The sequence below is a fragment of the Eurosta solidaginis genome, chromosome 2 (assembly GCF_040869045.1).
Source record: "Eurosta solidaginis isolate ZX-2024a chromosome 2, ASM4086904v1, whole genome shotgun sequence".
NCBI lineage: Eukaryota > Metazoa > Arthropoda > Insecta > Diptera > Tephritidae > Eurosta > Eurosta solidaginis.
Genome location: NC_090320.1, coordinates 153,686,586 through 153,708,946, shown reverse-complemented (window position 1 = coordinate 153,708,946; position 22,361 = coordinate 153,686,586). Strand labels below are relative to the sequence as shown.

The window sequence follows — 22,361 nt, the reverse complement described above, 5'->3', positions numbered from 1 at the left end:
TTTGTACATGGGGCAAATATACGAAATTTTCGCCAAAAATTGGCAATCGTCAAAAAGTGTAGACAATTTTTTTTTAAATTTTTTTACCAAATTTGTGTTTCTTTTCATTTACTTTTAAATAAAACCTGCTTAAAAAAAAATTTTTTTTCTACACTTTTAGACGATTGCCAATTTTTGTCGGAAATGTCGTATATTTGCCCCATGTACAAACATCAATAACTTTCCTTGCGTGAATATTCCAAGATGAGGCAATTGATGGTATACCACTGAGGTGTACAGAAAAAATTAACAAACGGGTATGAAGTGATAAAAGTAAAATTGTAGCTGTGCCCACAAAAAAATATGCTCCTGAAAAAATTTACGCAACCAAGTGCTTCCACTTTTCTGCCTCTACCTTCAAAACTGAAAGGGGCACATCGAGATTGTAGCCCCAGGTATTTTTAGTCCCTGATAGGCTTTTTTTTCGTGCATAATCCAAATTTCAATACTCAGTTGCCTCAAAAAGCTATAAGCAAAAAACTCTCAATATTGAAAATGACAAAAAAAAGTATCGCTACTTTGATTGATGATAGTTTTGAGTATTGGAGGGGCACATTAAGTTTGCTCATACTTTTAGAATCTCCGTCTCAAAAACAACATTCAGTTTAAATTCCATAGCGTTTCAGCGATGCCTCAAAATTTTATCGAAAAAAACCCCAAAAAAAAAATTAAGGGTATCGCTTGAAAAAGTGTAAACATCGACGTTTTTTACGTTTCGAAGTTCTGCAAAAACTTACTATCAACTTCATTGATTTTTAAAATCATCAGATCGGATAGTCAAAAGGTCAAACTTAATGTCCTTGTACTTTTTTCTGGCCTTAAGTTTTTTGCCCGTGTGTAAAACCCGAGTATCCAAAAAAGTAAAAGTTTTTTGGATTTGCCCATATATAAATAAATTAGCGGTAGCTGACAGATTATGTTTCTGGTCCTGGTTCGTCGATATCTCGAAAACGCCTTCACATATAGAACTAAGAGCCACTCCCTTTTAAAACCCTCATTAATACCTTTAATACCCATATCGTACATACACATTATATAGTCACCCCTGGTCCACCTTTATGGCGATATCTCGAAAAGGCGTCCACCTATAGAACTATGGCCCACTCACTTTTAAAATACTCTTTAATACCTTCCATTTAATACCAATTTTAGAAATAAGATTTTTCAATTAGAAGAAAATTTTTCTAAGCGGGGTCGCCCCTCGGAAGTGTCTGGCAAGCGCTCCGATTGTATTTCTGCCATGAAAAGCTCTCAGTGAAAACTCATCTGCCTTGCAGATGCCGTTCGCAGTCGGCATAAAACATGTAGGTCCCGTCCGGCCAATTTGTAGGGAAAAATCAAGAGGAGCACGACGCAAATTGGAAGAGAAGCTCGGCCTTAGATCTCTTCGGAGGTTATCGCGCCTTACATTTATTTATTTTTTTTTTTATACCAACGTCATGCAAACACATTCCAGGGTTACCCTAGGTTCATTTTCCTACATGGTGATTTTCCCTTATTTTGTCTCCAAAGCTCAGCTGAGTATGTAATTTTCGGTTACACCCGAACTTAGCCTTCCTAACTTGTTTCTTTTAAATACATATGTAAATTGCATTATTATCACTATTAATTACGTTTGTCAAGGTTACGAAACTTCGCGCATAAAGGGCCAATTAATGGTGACTTATCCATAACCAGATAAAACAGCTGATCGAACCATCCTTATGGAAATCAATTTAATCGATTAATGGTGCCATACCATAACGCTACAGCCATAACCATATCATAGCCAACCAATTGGTTTTTGGTTTTTCACCATATCCATAACCTAAAAATAATTAAGTTAGAGAATTTGTTAACTTTTTGTAGATTTTATTTATTGTTTTGGATACGTTTTGACTAAGAGACTTATTTTTTGTGGTATATGTTTGTAATTTTTTACGTTTTCTTCATTTATATGAAATTTTCATGATTTCAGGTTAATACACCACTAACTGATGCCAATTTGATATGGATAAGTAAAAATATGGCTATGACTATGGCGTTAGGGTTAAGGAAGTTTAATCGGCCCTTAAATAACATAGTCGTACGCAAACAAGCGACACTGCTTGTTGAGCGATGTAGATGTTCCTTATGATTTTGTCTTTTGTTCTTGTATAAATGTTTTGAATTGTGTGATGTGGTTTGTGTGTATATCCAATATTGGTATCTTTTATTATCTTCCTTAAAGTGTTGTTGTCCGTTAGCTTTGGTATATATGTAAGTCCGATTTATATTTTCTTATTGTTTTTGATTACTTGTAAGTCCGATTTATATTTTCTTATTGTTTTTGTTTACTTGTACATTGTCAATTTTAAGTTTAGTTTTGTTTCTTTCTGCTGTTGTTAGTGTGTCGATTACATTATTAGGGTATCCGTTATTTCTTAGTATGTTTTTATTTTCACTTCGTTGTCTTTCGTGAACTCCTGATCACTCAGGGAGTAAACTTTATTTATAAAGTTAATATCCTTTTTTGAGTCCGTGGGTGGTTTGATTGAAAATGTATCATTCCTGATGATGCTACGGCTTTTTTGTCCCAGTTGGTTCTTATATTGTTATCTGGGGAAATGTGAATCTCCAAATCTTTCCTGGACTTTTCTGTTTTGAGGGTGAACTGAATTTTCATATGTTGTCCATTGGATGTATTTAGAATTTGTTCCACGTCTTTAGTCTTAACTATAGCGAACATATCATCTATGTACATATTTGGTTATTTATTTGATATGTACGCCTTTGGATCTTAGTTCCGTCAGGCTGTCGTCTATAATTTTATCTAAGACAATGTCAGCTATAGTCGGTAATAAGGGATTGCCCATCGGCATGTCATACATTTGTTGGTAGTACGTTTCATCGTATAAAAAGTATTTATTTTCTCTCAAACAGAACTCTAAAATTTTAGGAAACTGGGTTTGGGGTATTTTGGTATGTGTTTGGAGAATTGGCCACTTCTTCATTATTGTGGTAATTGCCAGATGTATCGGTATGTTAGTAAAAAGAGATGCAACGTCTAGGGATATAAGGATTTCATCGTGATCAATGACTGTATTCCTTAGGTGGTGTTTTTGTTGCAGAGAATTTTGTGTGTTGTATTCTTCGGATATATTTTTTTATTTATTTCAACAGGTTTCACCGGGGATCGAACCCGAGTTTAAATATAGTACACAAACAATCTTCTGCAGTGAAAAGGAGTGGTACAATAACAAGAAGTAAAGGTGTCTAAGTTCGGGTGTAACCAAACATTATGTACTCAGCGTGAACTTCAATTGTATATTTGATTTCAGATAAATTACTTTCCTACATAACACGTGCCACCGCCCGTTAAAAAAAAAATGTCTCCCCATTTCCTCCTACAGTAAAACTTGATAAGCGAAATATCATTGATTCAAAACTATTTTTTGCTAAGTTATAGCTTATTATTCTAGTCTACGACTCTTTTAAACATGTTTTATATCTAAGTTGCCGTGGTCTTTAACCGATCCCGTCCATTTTTAATAGAAATATTTTCTGCTATAAGGAAAATATTTGTACACAATTTCATTACGTTATGTTAATTTTTCTTCGAGTTATGGCTCCCGAAATATAGAAAATTGCTTAGTCATAAAAGGGGCGGTGCCACGCCCATTTTTAAATTTGAAGCTTTTCCCATTTACTGTTATAAATCCACTTGGGAAATCAAATACCATTGATATATAGCTCTTTTTTACAAAGATATAGCTTATTTTATTCGTCCACGACCCTTTTAAAAAACTTTTATATAGAAGTGGATGTGGTCCTTAACCGATTTCGAAGCATTCCTTATAGTAAAAGCAACCTCTCTGCCGAATTTGGTTACGACAGGTTTAACGATTTTTGATTTATGATTAATAGTGTTTGTAAAATTGATTTTATCACAAGTGGGCGATGCCACGCTCCTTTAAATTTTTTTTTTTTTATTTTTCTCAAGAGTCTCAATATCAGTCCACACGCCGAATTTCAACATTCTAGGTGTATTATTTACTAAATAATCAGGTTTTTTGTGTTTTCCAATATGTTATATATATAAAAAGTGGGCGTGGTTATCATCCGATTTCGCTCAGTTTAACAAATGAATGACGATGGAACGGTATGCGGCGCGAAATATATAGGCCAATCGAGTCGCACTGGGCGAATTAGGACGAATGAACATCTCAAATACATCAAAAATATTGATCCAAGGAGTGGAATCGCGGAGCACGCTTTATTGAACAAGCATGCATTGAGTGAAGAGGACTGTCGATGTCGATGATTGTGTAGTAATTATTGAGAAAGACAAAATCAATAGCACGCTTAACTCATTCAATTCGATAAATAGTAAAATTCAGTTCACATATGAATGAAAACTAATACATGGTACTGATGGAGTTATCGAGTTCGATATTTATCGAAAACCTTCATCGACTGAGCGTTTCATCCCCATAGAATCAAACCACTACTACTCCCACAAGTTAGCAGCTTTTAATTCCATGACTCATCGTCTTGTAAATGTACCGCTCAACGAAATCGCATTTAAGAGAGAGAAAGAGAAAATAATAAACATAGCTAAATATAATGGCTACTCCTAACAGCATCCTTCAGCTAATCAACAAACATAAAAGCAAAAAAGAAAAAAGAGAATGCTGCTCGTTTTTCGACACAGTGGGTAAAAAAGATAAACAAGTTTTTTGTAGCATAACTTATGATACGTATTATTTCAAACATATTAAAAGATTGTTTAATAAAGTAAACGTAAACGTTGCGCCTAAAAATAAATCTAAATTGAAATCGTTGCTTAAATCGACGAAGGACAAGTGTGACAGTTTGGATAAAACGGGGCTTTATTCCGTCACGTGCTCACAAATGAGTGACGGTGGAACGGTATGCGGCGCGAAATATATAGGCCAATCGAATCGCACTGTGCGAATTAGGATGAATGAACATCTCAAATACATCAAAAGTATTGATCCAAGGAGTGGAATCGCGGAGCACGCTTTATTGAACAAGCATGCATTAAGTGAAGAGGACTGTAAATTAATTGTATCAGAATCCAATTTAAATAAATTAAATATTTTAGAATCACTACACTCCCGGGAGAAAAGGCTTTGAAGAGATTTACAAGGTATAATCGAAACAGCTGTCGCCTTGTCCGTCCTGATGTCACGTTGTTAAAATTTTTCCCAAATTATTAAATAAATTATAAAAATTAAAAAAATTGCTTCAAATAAATGTTTTCATACATTTATAAAAAAAGCAATATGGGCAATCCCCGATTATTAAAATCATACAAACAGACAAAATTGGTTAATTCGTTGTAGTTCTATAAATAGAACAAAAACAGCAACAAAACCAAAGTTTCTTTGAAAACCGCCGTACCAAGCATAGCTTTGGCACATAGTTGCATACGAAGTATGCAATGTGTAAAAGATTAAACTATGCAAAAAAAGAAGGCAATTGGGAAAAACTTTACAACAACTTAGGCATGACGTAGCTGAATGCGTTTATAACCATTTCAACTATCGTAGGAGTGCGAGTTCGACTCCTACTCCCGGGAGAAAAGGCTTTGAAGAGATTTACAAGGTATAATCGAAACAGCTGTCGCCTTGTCCGTCCTGATGTCACGTTGTTAAAATTTTTCCCAAATTATTAAATAAATTATAAAAATTAAAAAAATTGCTTCAAATAAATGTTTTCATACATTTATAAAAAAAGCAATATGGGCAATCCCCGATTATTAAAATCATACAAACAGACAAAATTGGTTAATTCGTTGTAGTTCTATAAATAGAACAAAAACAGCAACAAAACCAAAGTTTCTTTGAAAACCGCCGTACCAAGCATAGCTTTGGCACATAGTTGCATACGAAGTATGCAATGTGTAAAAGATTAAACTATGCAAAAAAAGAAGGCAATTGGGAAAAACTTTACAACAACTTAGGCATGACGTAGCTGAATGCGTTTATAACCATTTCAACTATCGTAGGAGTGCGAGTTCGACTCCTACTCCCGGGAGAAAAGGCTTTGAAGAGATTTACAAGGTATAATCGAAACAGCTGTCGCCTTGTCCGTCCTGATGTCACGTTGTTTAAATTTTTCCCAAATTATTAAATAAATTATAAAAATTAAAAAAATTGCTTCAAATAAATGTTTTTATACATTTATAAAAAAAGCAATATGGGCAATCCCCGATTATTAAAATCATACAAACAGACAAAATTGGTTAATTCGTTGTAGTTCTATAAATAGAACAAAAACAGCAACAAAACCAAAGTTTCTTTGAAAACCGCCGTACCAAGCATAGCTTTGGCACATAGTTGCATACGAAGTATGCAATGTGTAAAAGATTAAACTATGCAAAAAAAGAAGGCAATTGGGAAAAACTTTACAACAACTAAGGCATGACGTAGCTGAATGCGTTTATAACCATTTCAACTATCGTAGGAGTGCGAGTTCGACTCCCACTCCCGGGAGAAAAGGCTTTGAAGAGATTTACAAGGTATAATCGAAACAGCTGTCGCCTTGTCCGTCCTGATGTCACGTTGTTTAAATTTTTCCCAAATTATAAAATAAATTATAAAAATGTAGTTAATCGTGATAGTGGCCCATTGTACTCTAGTCTTCTTTCAGCCTTGCATTAAATTTTCTGTTTTACTTTTTATTGTTGTTGCGTTGCGAATGCGCATTCTCTTATTGCTCTTTTTTGTACTATATGATATTATAATATGGGAAATTATTTGTTTATTATTTTTAAGTATTGCTAGGCTTTATTTGTCATCTGATGGACAATGGTTAGTTGACACAAACAACTGAAGAAGGCACCACGCGAGTGTCGAAACAATTTGTATTGTTTTTGTAATTTTAGTTACAAAATAAAATTTATTATTTAAGTGACATTAAGGTGTGTGTTTTTTATTTTTTAGTATAAAATAAACAATCTATTCTGGGTCAAGATAAGCTCGTGTACCAAATTTGGTGAAGATATCTCAATATTTACTCAAGTTATCGTGTTAACGTACTGACGGATGGACAGACGGACCGACTGACATGGCTGAATGAATTTTTTTTTCGACACTGATGATTTTGATATATGGAAGTCTATATCTATCTCGATTCCTTTATACCTGTACAACCAACCGTTATCCATTCAAAGTTAATATATTCTGTGTGCAAAGCACGCTGAATATAAAAAGCACGCCTAGCACAAATTGATGTAAGGACAGAATGTCTCAAATTGTGCGAGAGCGTGAAAGTGGTATAAAACTGAAATTAGCAAAGAAAGCAAATACAACACAATAGCCCAATGGTGAGGCGATTGTGATTTCAGCAGTTTGACCGTGGTTTGATCCCTGGTGGAACCTGTTGAAATAAATAAAAACATTACGAAATTGCCTGACGATGATGATGTGGCGGTTTTCGAAATGGTACCATCGCAATATGCCAGTAAATGTTTCCTTCCTTACAATTTTTCTAAATAAACAAAAAATAATAAATCAATAGCAACACTGGATCACAAATTACAATTTTTTTTTATAATACTTTTTCCTAGCTCTAGGCCATGTAAATTGAAACACCAAAAATGCTTATTTTACATATAAATTGGATATTTGTCAAATTTATTTTGATCGATAGTTCGATTTCATACTGAAATCATCTTCAGGACTGAAAGCCATATAAAAACAAAAACATGTTAACACATAAAACATAACAACATTCCATAATTTTGCACTTACACTCTTGAGTGCACCTGATCGACTAATTTAACAAATCTTAAAATAATCAAGTAAAAGGGAAAATGATAAACAAAAAAGGTAAACATCTAAAGAACCGTAATAATAAACAAATTTTTACATAAACAACAATACGTTAAATAACAAGCGGTGAGTGGCGCTCAGCACATTAGAGTTGGGACAGCATGTTTGTGACGACACTCTTCTCACGAGAAGTTGTGGTTGTAGTAATCAATCGACGATAGGCTGCCGCGCAGCCTTCTACATCGGCCTTAAAATTTATTCTTTGATCTCTTGGTGTATTGATAATACCATCAAATTCATGAACAAGGCACTCTTGGCTTAGAAGTCGTAGAGTGAGCTTTATAGTGGGCTGTGTTAAACATACACTACGGAGCAGCTGGTGGTGTCAAACTTCAGCTTTTTATGATAGGTATACCGCCCAGTCGTGTAAAACGTTCGACGACTACGTATTTTACTAGGGATCCGGTGAGTTGTGTAAAACGCTCACCGATTACGTATTTTACTAGGAATCCGGTGAGTTGTGTAAAACGCTCACCGATTACGTATTTTACTAGGGATCCGGCGAGTTGTGTAAAACGCTCACCGATTACGTATATTCACCGGGCATACCACCGAGGCGTGTAAAACACTCGGTGATTAAACATATTATAATCACATATGTATATAGATTTTCAGAAGGATTGAAATAAGTCGTCATTTTTTATAACGTTTAACTAACATCTTTTATTGTATAGGCGAACCCATTTGCTGAGTTATACCCCAGCTATAAACCCGACTAACGGGGTTCGTTACAATTGGCGCCCGAGCAGGGCCCTTATACATATAAGGGGACATATATTGTATTTCACCGGAACATATAACAAAACAACATGGTCAAGGTAAATTGGCTTTATTACCTGAAGAGGGAAGATCTTTTGACATATGCGGCCGAGTTTGGATTCAACAAGAGCGGAACCGTCGACGAGTTGAGGAAGGAGTCCGCTCAATTTGTTAACCAAAATCCGAGCTACGAAACAAGTTTTGCAAGAGTTGAAAACAAACCATTCCAAAACAACATTAACCACTAATCAACAAGGTCAAGGCAACAGTCGAACCGCTTCCAGAAATCGACCAGGGACCCCGGTCAACAACATTGTAAGCGTAAGCATACCTACGATACCTAATATATCATATCAATTTGCAGGACAACTTGCCCGACTTCCGTCTACCGTCTGCGTAATGGACCGAGCACGGAAATGGGGAATTAAATACGATGGCAAAGGTGACCTACTGAGTTTCGTCGAGCGAGTAGAAGAGCTGGCGGAGGGATATGAAATGGACCTTAATTTACTCCCGCGAGCGCTACCAGAATTATTCAAGGGTCGAGCCCTGGTATGGTTGCGGAACAATAATCGCCACTGGAACGAATGGAACAGTTTTAAACACGACTTTTTACACTTCTTCTTGAGTGCATCATACTTCTAAAAGCTGGAAGACGAGATACGTCAGCGAACACAACGACCACGAGAGTCGTTCAAGGATTACGTTTTGGAACTACAGAACCTCATGAGACACGCGAACCTCACCGAGGAACAAAGACTGCAAAGAATATACCGAAACTGCCGCAGTGAGTATCAATTATATAGAAAATGAACTAAATTTCAGACGCTCAAAGGCTTGGTGAGTCTGGCAGAGGACTTCGAAAATATCGCGAATGGCAGAGGTGCACAGAGAGTAGTGGCAAGAGCACTTCCAGCAAGGCGTCCAAATGACCAGCATTTTTTCATACAAGAATTAACAGATGTAGAGCCAAGTAGCAGGATTGGCAATAGCAATACACAGCGAAGTAACCCACCAACAAGACAACCGTATACGAATCCCAGGACTGCGTGCAGGCGATGTGGTGAAAACGGACATCGTGCCTATGCGTGTCGCAATGAGCGTCGAGACTTTTGTTGGGAATGTGGTCGCCCCAACATTCTCACAAAAAATTGTTGCCGTGCATCATCGGGAAACGAACGGAGACTCGATCAGATCCGAGGGGGTGGGGTCTCCAGCAATACAAATTCGGGAGGTCTAACTATTTTGAAGCAAACAGGAGGGCGTATTTCGGCCGAAGTAAAGATAAATGGCTGCAAAGTAACAGCAACAGTAGATACAGGAGCGACAAGGAATTTTATGAGTGAGAAATGATCGAGGAAATTAGGTAAGGCGATTTTAAAACAGATACGAAGCCGAGTGGTATTGGGCGATGGTAGAGCCTGCACGATAAAGGAAGCAATAGTGGCAGATGTAGAGATTGAGAAACAGAAGTACAACAGCGAAATACTCGTTCTCCCAGGGCTAATAGAAGAAGTTGTCATCGGCATGGACATACTAGCCAGGGCAAACACATCATTAAGTTTCGGCGGTCACACGGTAACGCTACAAGCAGAAGAGGCAATCAAAGACACGGTTATGTGCAGGACAATAACTGAAGCAGGCGAGCCCGATGTAAATGATACGGAAGGACTAACCACGGACCAACAAAGCCCTTCTGAAAATACTACAAGAGTTAAGGATTTCCTAGACGAACAGATCCTTAGCTTCAAAAATATGACTGGTACCTCAAACATCGTGGCGCATAAAATAATCATGCGTGATGATTGGCCGATAAAACAAAGATACTTTCCGAAGATGCAGGAAACTTTGTAACGTAGCAAATGCTACGCCACAATATCTATTTTCTATTTGGCGCCCACCCCTAACATCATATTTTCCATTTACTGCCCACCCCTAGTAGTGTATGTACCGACATACATATATACATACATACCGGCCCAGCAACCATCGCGCAAGCACAAAGCAAGCCAGCGATGGTGAACGCACAATGCTTGGGAATTTTCATTCGTGGCGCGCTGTGCGCGACAATGCGAGCATAATTCCCAACGTGTTCATAGTTACCTATGAATAAGATGATTGGCCGGAATACACCAGGCACACTTCGCCGTAGGTAAGTGAAGTGCGTGTCGGCCGCCACTGGCGGTCGACAAGGGGTGCCCTTTGGGTTAGGAGGGTGCGTTACAAGGTCGGTTCCACCGATGGTACGCCCCCCTGCTTATCGGACACCCCGCAGGTTTACCCACATTTCCGGTGAGTAAGACGGGATTCACACCCCTTATTACTCATCGGAAAGGTAATGCACGAGCAGCCTTCTCGGGTAGGAAGGAAACCCGTCCCAACGCCATTGGCGGGGCGGATTTCCCCACTACTCTAGTAGACTGCTCGAGCCAATATAAATACATTGTAGGGACTCCCTTTGGTCGACGGGGGGTAAAGTTACAAGGTCGGTCCTGCCGATGGTACTTCCCCTCCCGGCCTATTGGGCAACCATAATATTTTGTCATCATCTCCTCTGAGTAAAACGGGGCTCACCCCCCCCCCCCCCCCCTATTACTCAGAGGAAGGGTAATGCACGGATATACGGCTCAGGTAAGAGGGGAACACGTCCCAATGCCTGCGGCGGGACAAACTCCCCTATTACCCTAGCCGAATACCCCAGCCAATATATTGTAGTTAGTCCAATTAGTCAGTAAACTCTCACTAATCGACACTTCGCCGTAGGTACCATCATCACCACGATCCCGATCCTCGGACATCCCATCCCGAAGTCTAGCCACCCGTAATCATATCTATTTGGTGAGAGCCGCCGTCACTCAGTACTCTCTTCTCGGGCGTGATCCTAACTACCTCCGTCATTACTACCGCCGTTAGCACCCCTTAGCGAAAGCCACCGTCGTCTTTACCATCTCAGCCACCGCTTAGCTAGCACTCTATCTCCCTCTCTCTGTGAAGAGCCGTCGTCCTTGGGTTACACTATATTGTCAGCGACACTACCTAGTGAACATCTCTCTCTCTCTCTCTCTCTCCTGGATTCAAGGTTGTGAATATTTTAGCCTGAGAGTCACGTGTGTGTGTGCGTTCGAAATAAAAACACTAATTCACTGTGTATTTATTTAGGTGGGGGAAGTGGGATCATCATCCGACTCTGGATTGACTTGAGCATACCTCAGCCTTTGACTAAACCCACCTCATAAATGGTGCCCGAGCAGGGACCCGTCTCCTCAGGCGACTGTGCCAAAACCAACGAGAGCACCAACACTGAAGGAACGGGTTCATCGAACACACAACCAACAATCAATACCAAGATAAGCGAAACCACCACCACCGCGCTGAACGTCGGCTCTATTGGCTGGATTTACCTGCTGAAGAAGGAGAGGCTAATCGAAGAATGCAAACGCTACCGAATCTACACCGACGGACATACCGTCGCCGAATTGCGCAGCACACAGAGCGTACGTCCGAGACCAACGAGGGCGTAAATCAACAGAAAATCTTTTGAGAGAGGTAGAGATGGAGATCGCCGCCGAAGAGGCCAGGCCAGTCACATCTACGCAAAACACCACTCCAGCCGTCACGGCATAAGTAGCACGGAAGTCATGAACACAGTTCGCCGCTGGGATGTACATTACGCTGGAGGCGACACATTATACGACTTCCTGGAAAGGATTAAGGAACTGGCAGAATGCTATCTGATTAAGCCAGATCAGCTCCTCCCAACCCTTCCAGAAATACTGCGTGGCAAAGCCCTTCAATGGTTCCGCATGCAAAAACAACAACTACACACATGGGCTGACTTCCGCTCCGAAGCCGGAAAATTCTTTTTGCCGAAGCGACACATTAGCCAGCTAGAGGGCGCTATCCGCCAAAGAAAACAGATGAGCAGAGAAAAGGCCAAGGACTATATCCTCGCTCTCCAGACGATGATTCGCCGCCACCCGACTTTGTGCAAAGAAGATCATCTAGAACGCATATACGACGGACTACGGGTGGAGTATCGACTTTTTGTGAAGCGGGGCGAGTTCCAAACGATAGAGCAGCTTATGGAGCTCACCGACCAGTACGAACTACTGCGGAGCGAAGAAGCCAAACAGAGCCGACTGTTAGCACATAGCTTAAGCACAGTAGTAATCGAGGAGCTGGAGGAGCAGATTGATCAAATAACGCACTCCCTGTCTACACTCACTGACCGTTACGATGCAAGAAACACCTGCTGGCTATGCAAGAAACGCGGACACCGCCGTTTCCATTGCACCAACAAAAGCCGACTTTTTTTTCTAGATGCGGCCGAGACGGAACGCTCTCCAGGGATTGTGCATGCTACGGAATGAACCGAAATAATCCGATAACACCCGCACTATGATCATCCGTAGCCAAAGGGAAGGGGAACGATCGAAGGTTTTTACATACAGGTGTCCATCGAAGGATTGATGTGCCGCTCCCTGATCGACACTGGGGCCACCGTGACATAAATCGATGAAGCCGTGAGAAGGCATTTGGAACAACGAAAGATTCCACCGTTATCCAATCGTTGCAGCGTGCAACTTGCCGACCAATCATGCATTGCGAGTACCCACCCCTACCCTTTCAAGGTCAAATACAATGGTCAAACAGCTAGTACGTTGGTATCTGTTATCCCTAATTTGGTCGAGAGTGTTATTCTGGGTATGGAATTTTTGGCAAAGCGCAACGTTACCGTCTCACTGGATGGAAAGCCCCTTACCTCAACCGGTCCAACGAACGCAAACGTACCCGCAACCCTGCATTACATAAGGGAAGCGGAACACTTCAACGAAGAGCGAAAGAGAGAACACCTAGAGCTTATAGAAACACATAAAAAGTATGCACACACCTAAAGGGGTTAAACACTGCCGCAGAACATAGACGCAACACACCACTAAAAGAACGTTATTACCCGGCCATACTCCTCAGCGATAATGGTGAGCAACTCGTCACTAACGCCCCGGCAACGATCCTGAGGGATCATAACATCACCCACCGATTTACTGTAGCGTATGCCTCCCACAAAAATCCTACCGAACGGGTTATCAAAACAAGGGTGGCACGAAAACGCACGGTACGAAACAAGACCATCGGGACTGGCACCAAGAACTACCAGAAACCAATGCACACATCAACCGCCGAAATAAATTTTAACCGCAACGTCGTCGGGCCGAGAGAAGCACGAACAAAAGATGCCATGCCCGAAGAACCGCCTCCATTCGACGCAGTACCGTGGCCTCTAAATAAGCCACGAATACTGGACGTTAAGACATTCTGGGCCCGCCATTAATAGCCGGCCATCGTATGCGACAAAACAACCACTGGTGACACTATACGGTATGCACCAACCCGAGAGCCACAAAATACTGCTAATGGAAACCACGCCCCAGACTTCTTCGCTCGGACTATGGCTAAATCGCAAAAGGGTGTAACACGGCGCGTAGGGCGGACGAAGATCACGCCATAATCAAGCTGAATGAACACTCCAAGATGGTACGATTCGCTGGCTGAGGAGAAGCAAGATCCGACCTAGTTTGATAAGTTTTCTATAAATGAAATGTAAATACCTTAATTTTGAAATGTAAATTTAAAATGTAATATAAAAATGTACATATGTATATACCTTAATCTTGAAATATAAATTTAAAATGAATTTCGTACTTGCAATGTAAATTTAAACACAAATGAAATGTACACATTATTGTTGAAAAAAGAGAAGGAAAAAAAATCAATCATAATAATAAAAACATCAACGAACACATATACACACATGTCGGCCGAGCCATCGGATTCAACCGATGGTCAAACATACCTGGGCTCTGCCCATGGTAGTTCAGGCCCCGCGCAAAAACCCTAGAATGCCACAACCTTTCGTCCGCCGAAGTAGGAGGGGGACTGTAACGTAGCAAATGATACGCCACAATATCTATTTCCCATTTAGCGCCCACCCTTAACATTATATTTTCCATTTACTGCCCGCCCCTAATATTGTATGTACCGACATACATATACATACTGGCCCAACAACCATCGCGCAAGCACAAGGCACGCCAGCGATGGTGAACGCACAATGCTTGGGAATTTTCATTCGTGCGCGCTGTGCGCGACAATGCGAGCATAATTCCCAATGTGTTCATAGTTGCATATGAATAAAATGATTTTTCGGAATACACCAGGCAAACTTCGCCGTAGGTAAGTGAAGTGCGTGCCGTCCGCCATTGGCGATCGACAAGGGGTGCCCTTTGGGTTAGGAGGGTGCGTTACAAGGTCGGTTCCACCGATGGTACGCCCCCCTGCCTATCGGACGCCCTGTCGGTTTACCCACATTTCCGGTGAGTAAGACGGGATTTACACCCCATATTACTCACTGGAGAGGTAATGCACGAGCAGCTTTCTCGGGTAGAAAGGAAACCCGTCCCAACGCCAGTGGCGGGGCGGATTCCCCCACTACCCTGGCAGACTGCCCGAGCCAATATAAATATATTCTAGGGACTCCCTTTGGGTCGACGGGGGATAAAGTTAGAAGGTCGGTTCTGCCGATGGTACTCCCCCCCCCCCCCCCGGCCTATGGGACAACCCTAACCCATATTCCAGGGACTCCCTTTGGGCCGAGGGGGGTAAAGTTACAAGGTCGGTTCTGCCGATGGTACTTCCCCCCCGGCCTATTGGGCAACCCTAATATTTTGCTATCATCTCCTCTGAGTAAGACGGGACTCACCCCCCCTATTACTCAGAGGAAGGGTAATGCACGGATATACGGCTCAGGTAAGAGGGGAACACTTCCCAACGCCTGCGGCGGGATAAACTCCCCTACTACCCCAGCCGAATACCCGAGCCAATATATTGTAGTTAGTTAGCCTCATACTAATATAGACACTTCGCCGTAGGTACCATCATCATCGCGATCCCGATCCACGGACATCCCATCCCGAAGCCTAGCCACACGTTGTCATAGCTATTTGGTGAGAGCCACCGTCATCCAGTACTCTCTCCCTGGGCGTGATCCTAACTACCGCCGTCACTACTACCGCCGTTAGCACCCCTTAGCGAGAGCCACCGTCGTCTCCACCATCTCGGCTACCGCTAGCTAGCACTCTATGTCTCTCTCTGCGGAGAGCCGTCGTCCTTGGATTATAATATAAGCGATACTACTTAGTGAACATCTCTCTCTCTCTCTCTCTTCTGGATTCAAGGTTGTGGATATTTTAGCCTAAGAGCCGCGTGTGTGTGTGTGTTCGAAATCAAAACACTAATTTACTGTGTATTTATTTAGGTGGGGGAAGTGGGACCTCCATCCGACTCTGGATTGACTTGAGCATACGTCAGCCTTTGACCAAACCCACCTCATAACTTTTAATATGGAGACAAACGAGCTATTGGAGAAGGGGCCATCGCGAAGCCCGCATAGTGCACCGATTGTACTCGTAAAGAAGGAGAATGGTAAGTGGAGGTTATGTATAGACTATCGCCAACGGCTAAGAAACGCGAAGTACATAAGTAACCTGGATCTGAAAAACGGCTACTGGCAGATACCTATGGAGGTAGTAAGCAATCTACGGCATTTACTGTACATGGACGCGAGCTGTTTCAATGGCGCGTGATCCCATTTGGTCTTCATTCAGCACCCGCAACATTTCAACGAGCATTAGATCAAGTAATCGGCCCCGAATTAGAACCGAACGCATTCGCATACCTAGATGACATCATAATTACAAGCTCAACTCTAGAGGAGCATATTAAGCATCTAACGGAAGTGTTTAAACGCCTACGAAAAGCTTATTTAAGAACCAACGCCGAAAAGTGCGAATTTTTCAAGAAGAAACTGAAGTATCTGGGACATGTCGTAAGCGAAAAGGGTATACACACGGACCCAGATAAAGTAGCAGCGATTAAGGAATTGCAAGCACCAACAAACGTAAGAAAATTAAGACCATTTTTCGGTACAGCATCCTGGTACCGGCAATTCGTACCAGAGTTTTCAAAAATAACGCATCCGCTGACAACCATGTTAAATGGAAATGGACCGAAGCACAAGAAACAGCATTTCAGACACTGAAGAATTCACTCACCGAAGCACCAGTACTGGCGTGCCCAGATTTTACACGAAGATTCACATTACAAACAGACGCGAGCGATTTTGGACTAGGAGCAGTCCTCACACAGGAGCTAGACGACGGAGAGCGGGTAATCGCGTACGCTAGCCGCCGCCTCAACAAAGTAGATATTAATTATTCACCCACGGAGAAAGAGTGTTTAGCCATTGTATGGGTTACACGCAAAATGTGACCATATCTGGAGGGCTACGAATTCACGGTAATCACGGACCACTTATCATTGAAATGGTTGAATGCCATCGAAAGTTCCCGTGGAAGCTATGTGTAGCGAAACAACAACGCGGTAAAGTATTACAGGAAGTGCACGACAGTCCAAGCACCGGACACATGGGTATCCGGGAGACAATAGCTCGAGCAGCCACAAGGTACTACTGGCCAGGAATGTCTCGCGATATAAAACGGTATGTACAACAATGCACAACCTGTCAAATTTACAAGCCTAATCAGCAGCAAGCAGCGGGGAAAATGTTAACCCAAATTCCAGAAGGACCGTGGGCAACGGTGTGTGCAGATTTCGTTGGACCATTACCACGTTCAAAGCACGGCAATACCATGGTTTTAGTATTTCTAGATCGTTTCACCAAGTGGGTAGAGATCGTACCATTAGAGACCGTATATTATCACGATTTGCAGTACCGAAGGTCATAATAACAGACAACGGCGCCCAGTTCACGAGCAGACTATTCATGAGACTACTTCAGGACTATGGAGTAAAACACCAATTAACAGTACCCTATACACCACAAGAGAACCCAAAGAAGAGAGCAAACCGAAACATCAAACGGAGCGAAAATGAAGGAGATATTTCAAATGGTACGGAGAAACCAGCAACGTGCGTCGGCAGAAAAGGCACGACATTATAATTTGGGGAGAAGGAAGTGGAATCCGGCGATAGGAGACAGAGTTTTAGTAAAGGAGCACCATCTGTCTAAGGCAACCGACAACTTTGCGGCCAAACTAGCACCAAAATTCAGCGGACCCCATAGAATCACGAATTTTATTTCGCCAGCCATCGTCGAATTGGACAAAACGTTTCAAGACAAGAAGAGAACAGCGCATCTAAGCGAGCTTAAGCCATTTTATCAACGGAGGAAGCGGAAGCGCAACAAAACCCTCCACACTACATCTTGGCAAACACAACCGAAGAGTAAAATCACCGAAAACTACAAAGGAAGGCGTAGCACGAAGAAATCTGACGGTAAATAATAATATGAACAAGTTTCATAAATTTCAATCATTGCCCTAATAATTATTACAATTAGATTAATTTTATTTTCTATTATAATATTATTAGTTTTAATAATAATGCTCTAATAATCATAATAGCACTATTGATGATCATCACAATAATAGTAACCATCACATTTATATTATAATACCGGTAACAAAATTTTTCGGCAACACTAATTTGTTACACGCCAAAACAACGCTTATCTACTCCGTCTACCGTAAACAGCACCCCCAAACAAATCACAGCCGACTAACAATAACAAGGAATAAAGAAACGCAATGGTGCAACAACAAAAACACAAGCAATACAATAAAGGGCAAATGCACGCGTATACCAACAGTAACTAACAACAGTAATAGAAAATATCACAGCTACATTGTACAACAACAAACAACGCAAGCAAGCACGAAATGAAAAGATACAGTGGTACAACAACCACAAACACAAGCAATACATGAAAGGGCAAAACACGAGGATACCGATAGCAACTAACATAAGAAATGCAAGGTATTAAAGCTGCAGTAGTACAACAATAAAGGTCAACGTAACTTAAGAAGGAATAATTATTTGGTAACAACAACAACAAGGATGAAATTAGGAAACTCACACGTACATTTATGCACATAAACATACGAAATTTTGCGAAATGGGAAACCTTGGGAAATTTAACGAAGGAAATGCCAACACGGTTCGGGTTATGAGTTTTGTACAAAATTTACAGCTTTCACGCCATAAAAACGGATCAACAGAGGGGGCGAGGTAACAATCACGAGTCGGAAGTAAGGGGGGAGGCATGTGAAGACCACAAAATTACAGGCTTTCGGGGCCTCCACAAATTTGGATTTTTCATATTAAAATTATAAACTGAAGTATAATAATTTATACTAGTATCGCCTGTGGTCGAAATTCGACCAACTCTTATTTTTTTTAGCTCAGTCTATGCATCCAGTGTTGGGGGTAGTGAAATAATGCGTTAATAGTTAAGCAGTGAGCGGAAATATAGCAAACTGGTCTAACTTACTTAAATTTTTCATTAAGACATTGTAATTTTTATTGTATTTTCTTAAATTTTCTACAAAATTTTCAAATGTAATTATAACGTTTTGGTATGGACCTCCTTAAACAAAAATATAAAAAATATGTAAAATCAAAAGAAATTGACATAGAATTAAGGTGAAATTACTTGACATTAAATTGAAAAATAGCTTTTTTCACACCACCTGGGAGGTCCCCGTTGGGGCGCTACCGAAGTTAGTTATGTGTGCTCGGTTCCCCAGTAGGCCTATATCTCCCATATACATATATCGCCCATTTACTTCAATAGTGTCATAATTCAAAAACACGAACTTTTAGTTAAAAGCGAAGAACTGTCCTTAAGGAATTAAGCTTATTTCACGCCACCCGTTAGGTATGCAATTGGCGCTTTACCGAGTTTAATTTTGTATAAATACATATGTAGTATGTACATAAGTGTGACACAAAACGAAAATTTCGAATACAATAGAGGATACGTTCATAAAAAATAAAAATATAAAAAAATTATGTAATGAGAGAGAAGGCAGAGTTTACTAAAAAAATTTAAATGAAAGCAAAAAAATAAAGTACTTAAAGTGCGAAAAAATTAAGTGATATGAATAAACAGTTCCATATAAAAACGCAATAAGTGCACTTGGACCTTTTTCCGGGTTTTAATGTTATCATTGTGGAAATATGAAGATTCTAATATTCGGATATTTAATGTTGGGATTCCCATTGAGATCTATGTACGTAATTAATTTGTATTAAATTTGTAAACATTCATATTCATGAAATGGAGATGAATATATATGACCATATCTACCATAAAATATCGTCTGTGAACGATATAATACTAAGATATAACAAAGCAGAATAAATAAGAAAGAAAAGAAAAAGTAACAAAAACATTGAAATTATTCACGCAAACATATTTACTAAAATAAAATTGATTTCCTAATTTTAAGCAACATAAACAAATTAGGATTATGCGATCTAAGCATCCGATTAATGGGCATATAATGAAACAAAGTTAGCCTAATAATAAATATAGTGGGTAATATACTGCCTATGCAATATTTCGACCTAAAATCGAAAACGTTTTTGGGTCGTTTAATATACAACGTGAAATCTTCCGTTTCAATCAAGTTGCATATAAATTAATAATAAACTAAGTTGAAATAAAAGATAATATAATAAAATAAAATAAGAAATATCAAAACAAATTAGCATAAAAGACAATATACAAATTTTAATGTAATATCTTTGTAGCAAATTTATTTATTTTTTGTTCACTATAACACGTGCTATATCTAAAATGAGCATAAAATCTGGAAATGCAAAAAACATTTGGGTAAAATTTGCAATTAATTGTTATAAATAAATAAATTTAGTGAGTTTGAACAAAAGTTGACTCATTATTTCTGAATTCATTTTTTTTTAAAGCACCTAAAATGAAAAACAAAGAATCTGTTAAATAAAGACCTATGCTTTTACGTGTAAGTAAAATTTGTCCAAAAAAATAGGCCGGTTAAGTTATTACTTCTCTTAAAATTTTTTTTGTGCGCTAAAAATTATTTTAGAACAATTTTTTAAGGATTTTGGTACAAACCAATATAGGTAAGTGGAAACAATGGGAAAGAATATTTTATTTCAACAGAAAATGAGCGAAGCAGTAGTTCTCTCACCGTTTGGCGTGTACAAATATATACATATATAGAGACGAAACATTTGAGCAACGCAACAATTGAGAATTTGGAGCTATGTACTCAGGGGGTTTGTGAACATAATGCGTCCTACAGATGGAAATTTCGATATTTGCACAGATTTTCGAATTTACAAAAAACTCTTTATTTTAATTATAAACAAATAGAGTAATATTTGTTAACAAAAAATAGCCCTATGCACTGCGGCTGATCAATACGAATCGATTCATATAACTTTTATATGATTTTTTGTATGCTAAGTATGCGAAACAGCCTGTCAATTGATTGTATGGAAATTTTGTTAGCGTATTAATATATAGATATATGGCATGAAATGAATTTTCTTATACATATATGTACATACATTTTGAATTAAATATACTTTGTAAAATCATACATACATTTTAAAACATATATAATTATAATACATATTAAATTATATATAGGATATGAAAACTTTTATCACAGAGTGTAAGAACTCACATAATTATGCATAAACATACATACATACGTAAGTAAGCGAACAAGGAGAAATGGAATTGTCAAACTATAGCGAACACACATGCGCACAAATATATATTTAGTATACTTAGCTTAGTTATAAGAATTTTATTGTAAATCAACGGAAGCAGACTCAAAAATGGTATAAAAGGAGCGGCAAATTCATGAACAAGGCACTCTTGGCTTAGAAGTCGTAGAGTGAGCTATATAGTGGGCTGTGTTAAACATCCACTACGGAGCAGCTGGTGGTGTCAAACTTCAGCTGTTTATGATAGGCATACCGCCGAGTCGTGTAAAACGTTCGAAGACTACGTATTTTACTAGGGATCCGGTGAGTTATGTAAAACGCTCACCGATTACGTATTTTGCTAGGGATCCGGTGAGTTGTGTAAAACGCTCACCGATTACGTATTTTACTAGGGATCCGGCGAGTTGTGTAAAACGCTCACCGATTACGTATATTCACCAGGCATACCACCGAGGCGTGTAAAACACTCGGTGATTAAACATATTATAATCAGATATGTATATAGATTTTCAGAAGGATTGAAATAAATCATCATTTTTTATAACGTTTAACTAACATCTTTTATTGTATAGGCGAACCCATTCGCTGAGTTATACCCCAGCTATAAACCTGACTAACGGGGTTCGTTACAATATAACTCTCTTTTAAAAGGTAATAAAATTTGCTATATACTGTGCATAAACACAGATTCAAAGATAACGAACAATCATTACGGATTTTTTAAATTTTTTTTGTAAGAATATAAAAAAATTTGTACTTTGCGAGGAAGGATCTCGAAAACTTTTTATTTTTTTGCAAAAAAATATGCTTTCATTCAACAAAATCGATGGACTAATACACAAGTTATAAGCATTCAAGTAAATATATCCTACTGGTACATATGTGTTAGTATTCGTATATCAGTTAGTTAGCAGGGAGATTTTCGAAGGGTTATTAGATACAAAAAACTGTTAGTGTCGGTTTCTCAAACCCAGACATTTCAAGCAAGATCATATTTTTAAGGCAGGTAGTGTTTTCTTTGTAGAACTAGGGAAGCTTTTTGTCTAGGTGGGCTTGAATTTTTACTTGATTTAAGTATGAATAAAGTACATGCGCCTTGTTCCTTCA

The 22,361-nt window shown here is 39.4% G+C and overlaps 1 protein-coding gene across 4 annotated transcripts in view; it reads left to right on the top strand.

The window, feature by feature from the left end:
- Positions 1-22,361, top strand: part of bur (GMP synthase burgundy) — a 707,220-nt gene that overhangs the window by 404,731 nt on the left and 280,128 nt on the right. The window contains exons 10-11 of one of the 4 annotated variants that reach the window (XR_010949680.1): positions 8,534-8,933; positions 8,983-10,458. The exons of the other annotated variants lie outside the window; for them this stretch is intronic. The gene's annotated coding sequence lies outside the window, so the exon portion shown is untranslated. Of the gene's footprint in view, positions 1-8,533; positions 8,934-8,982; positions 10,459-22,361 lie in introns of those variants that run through there. 4 annotated transcript variants of the gene reach the window in all.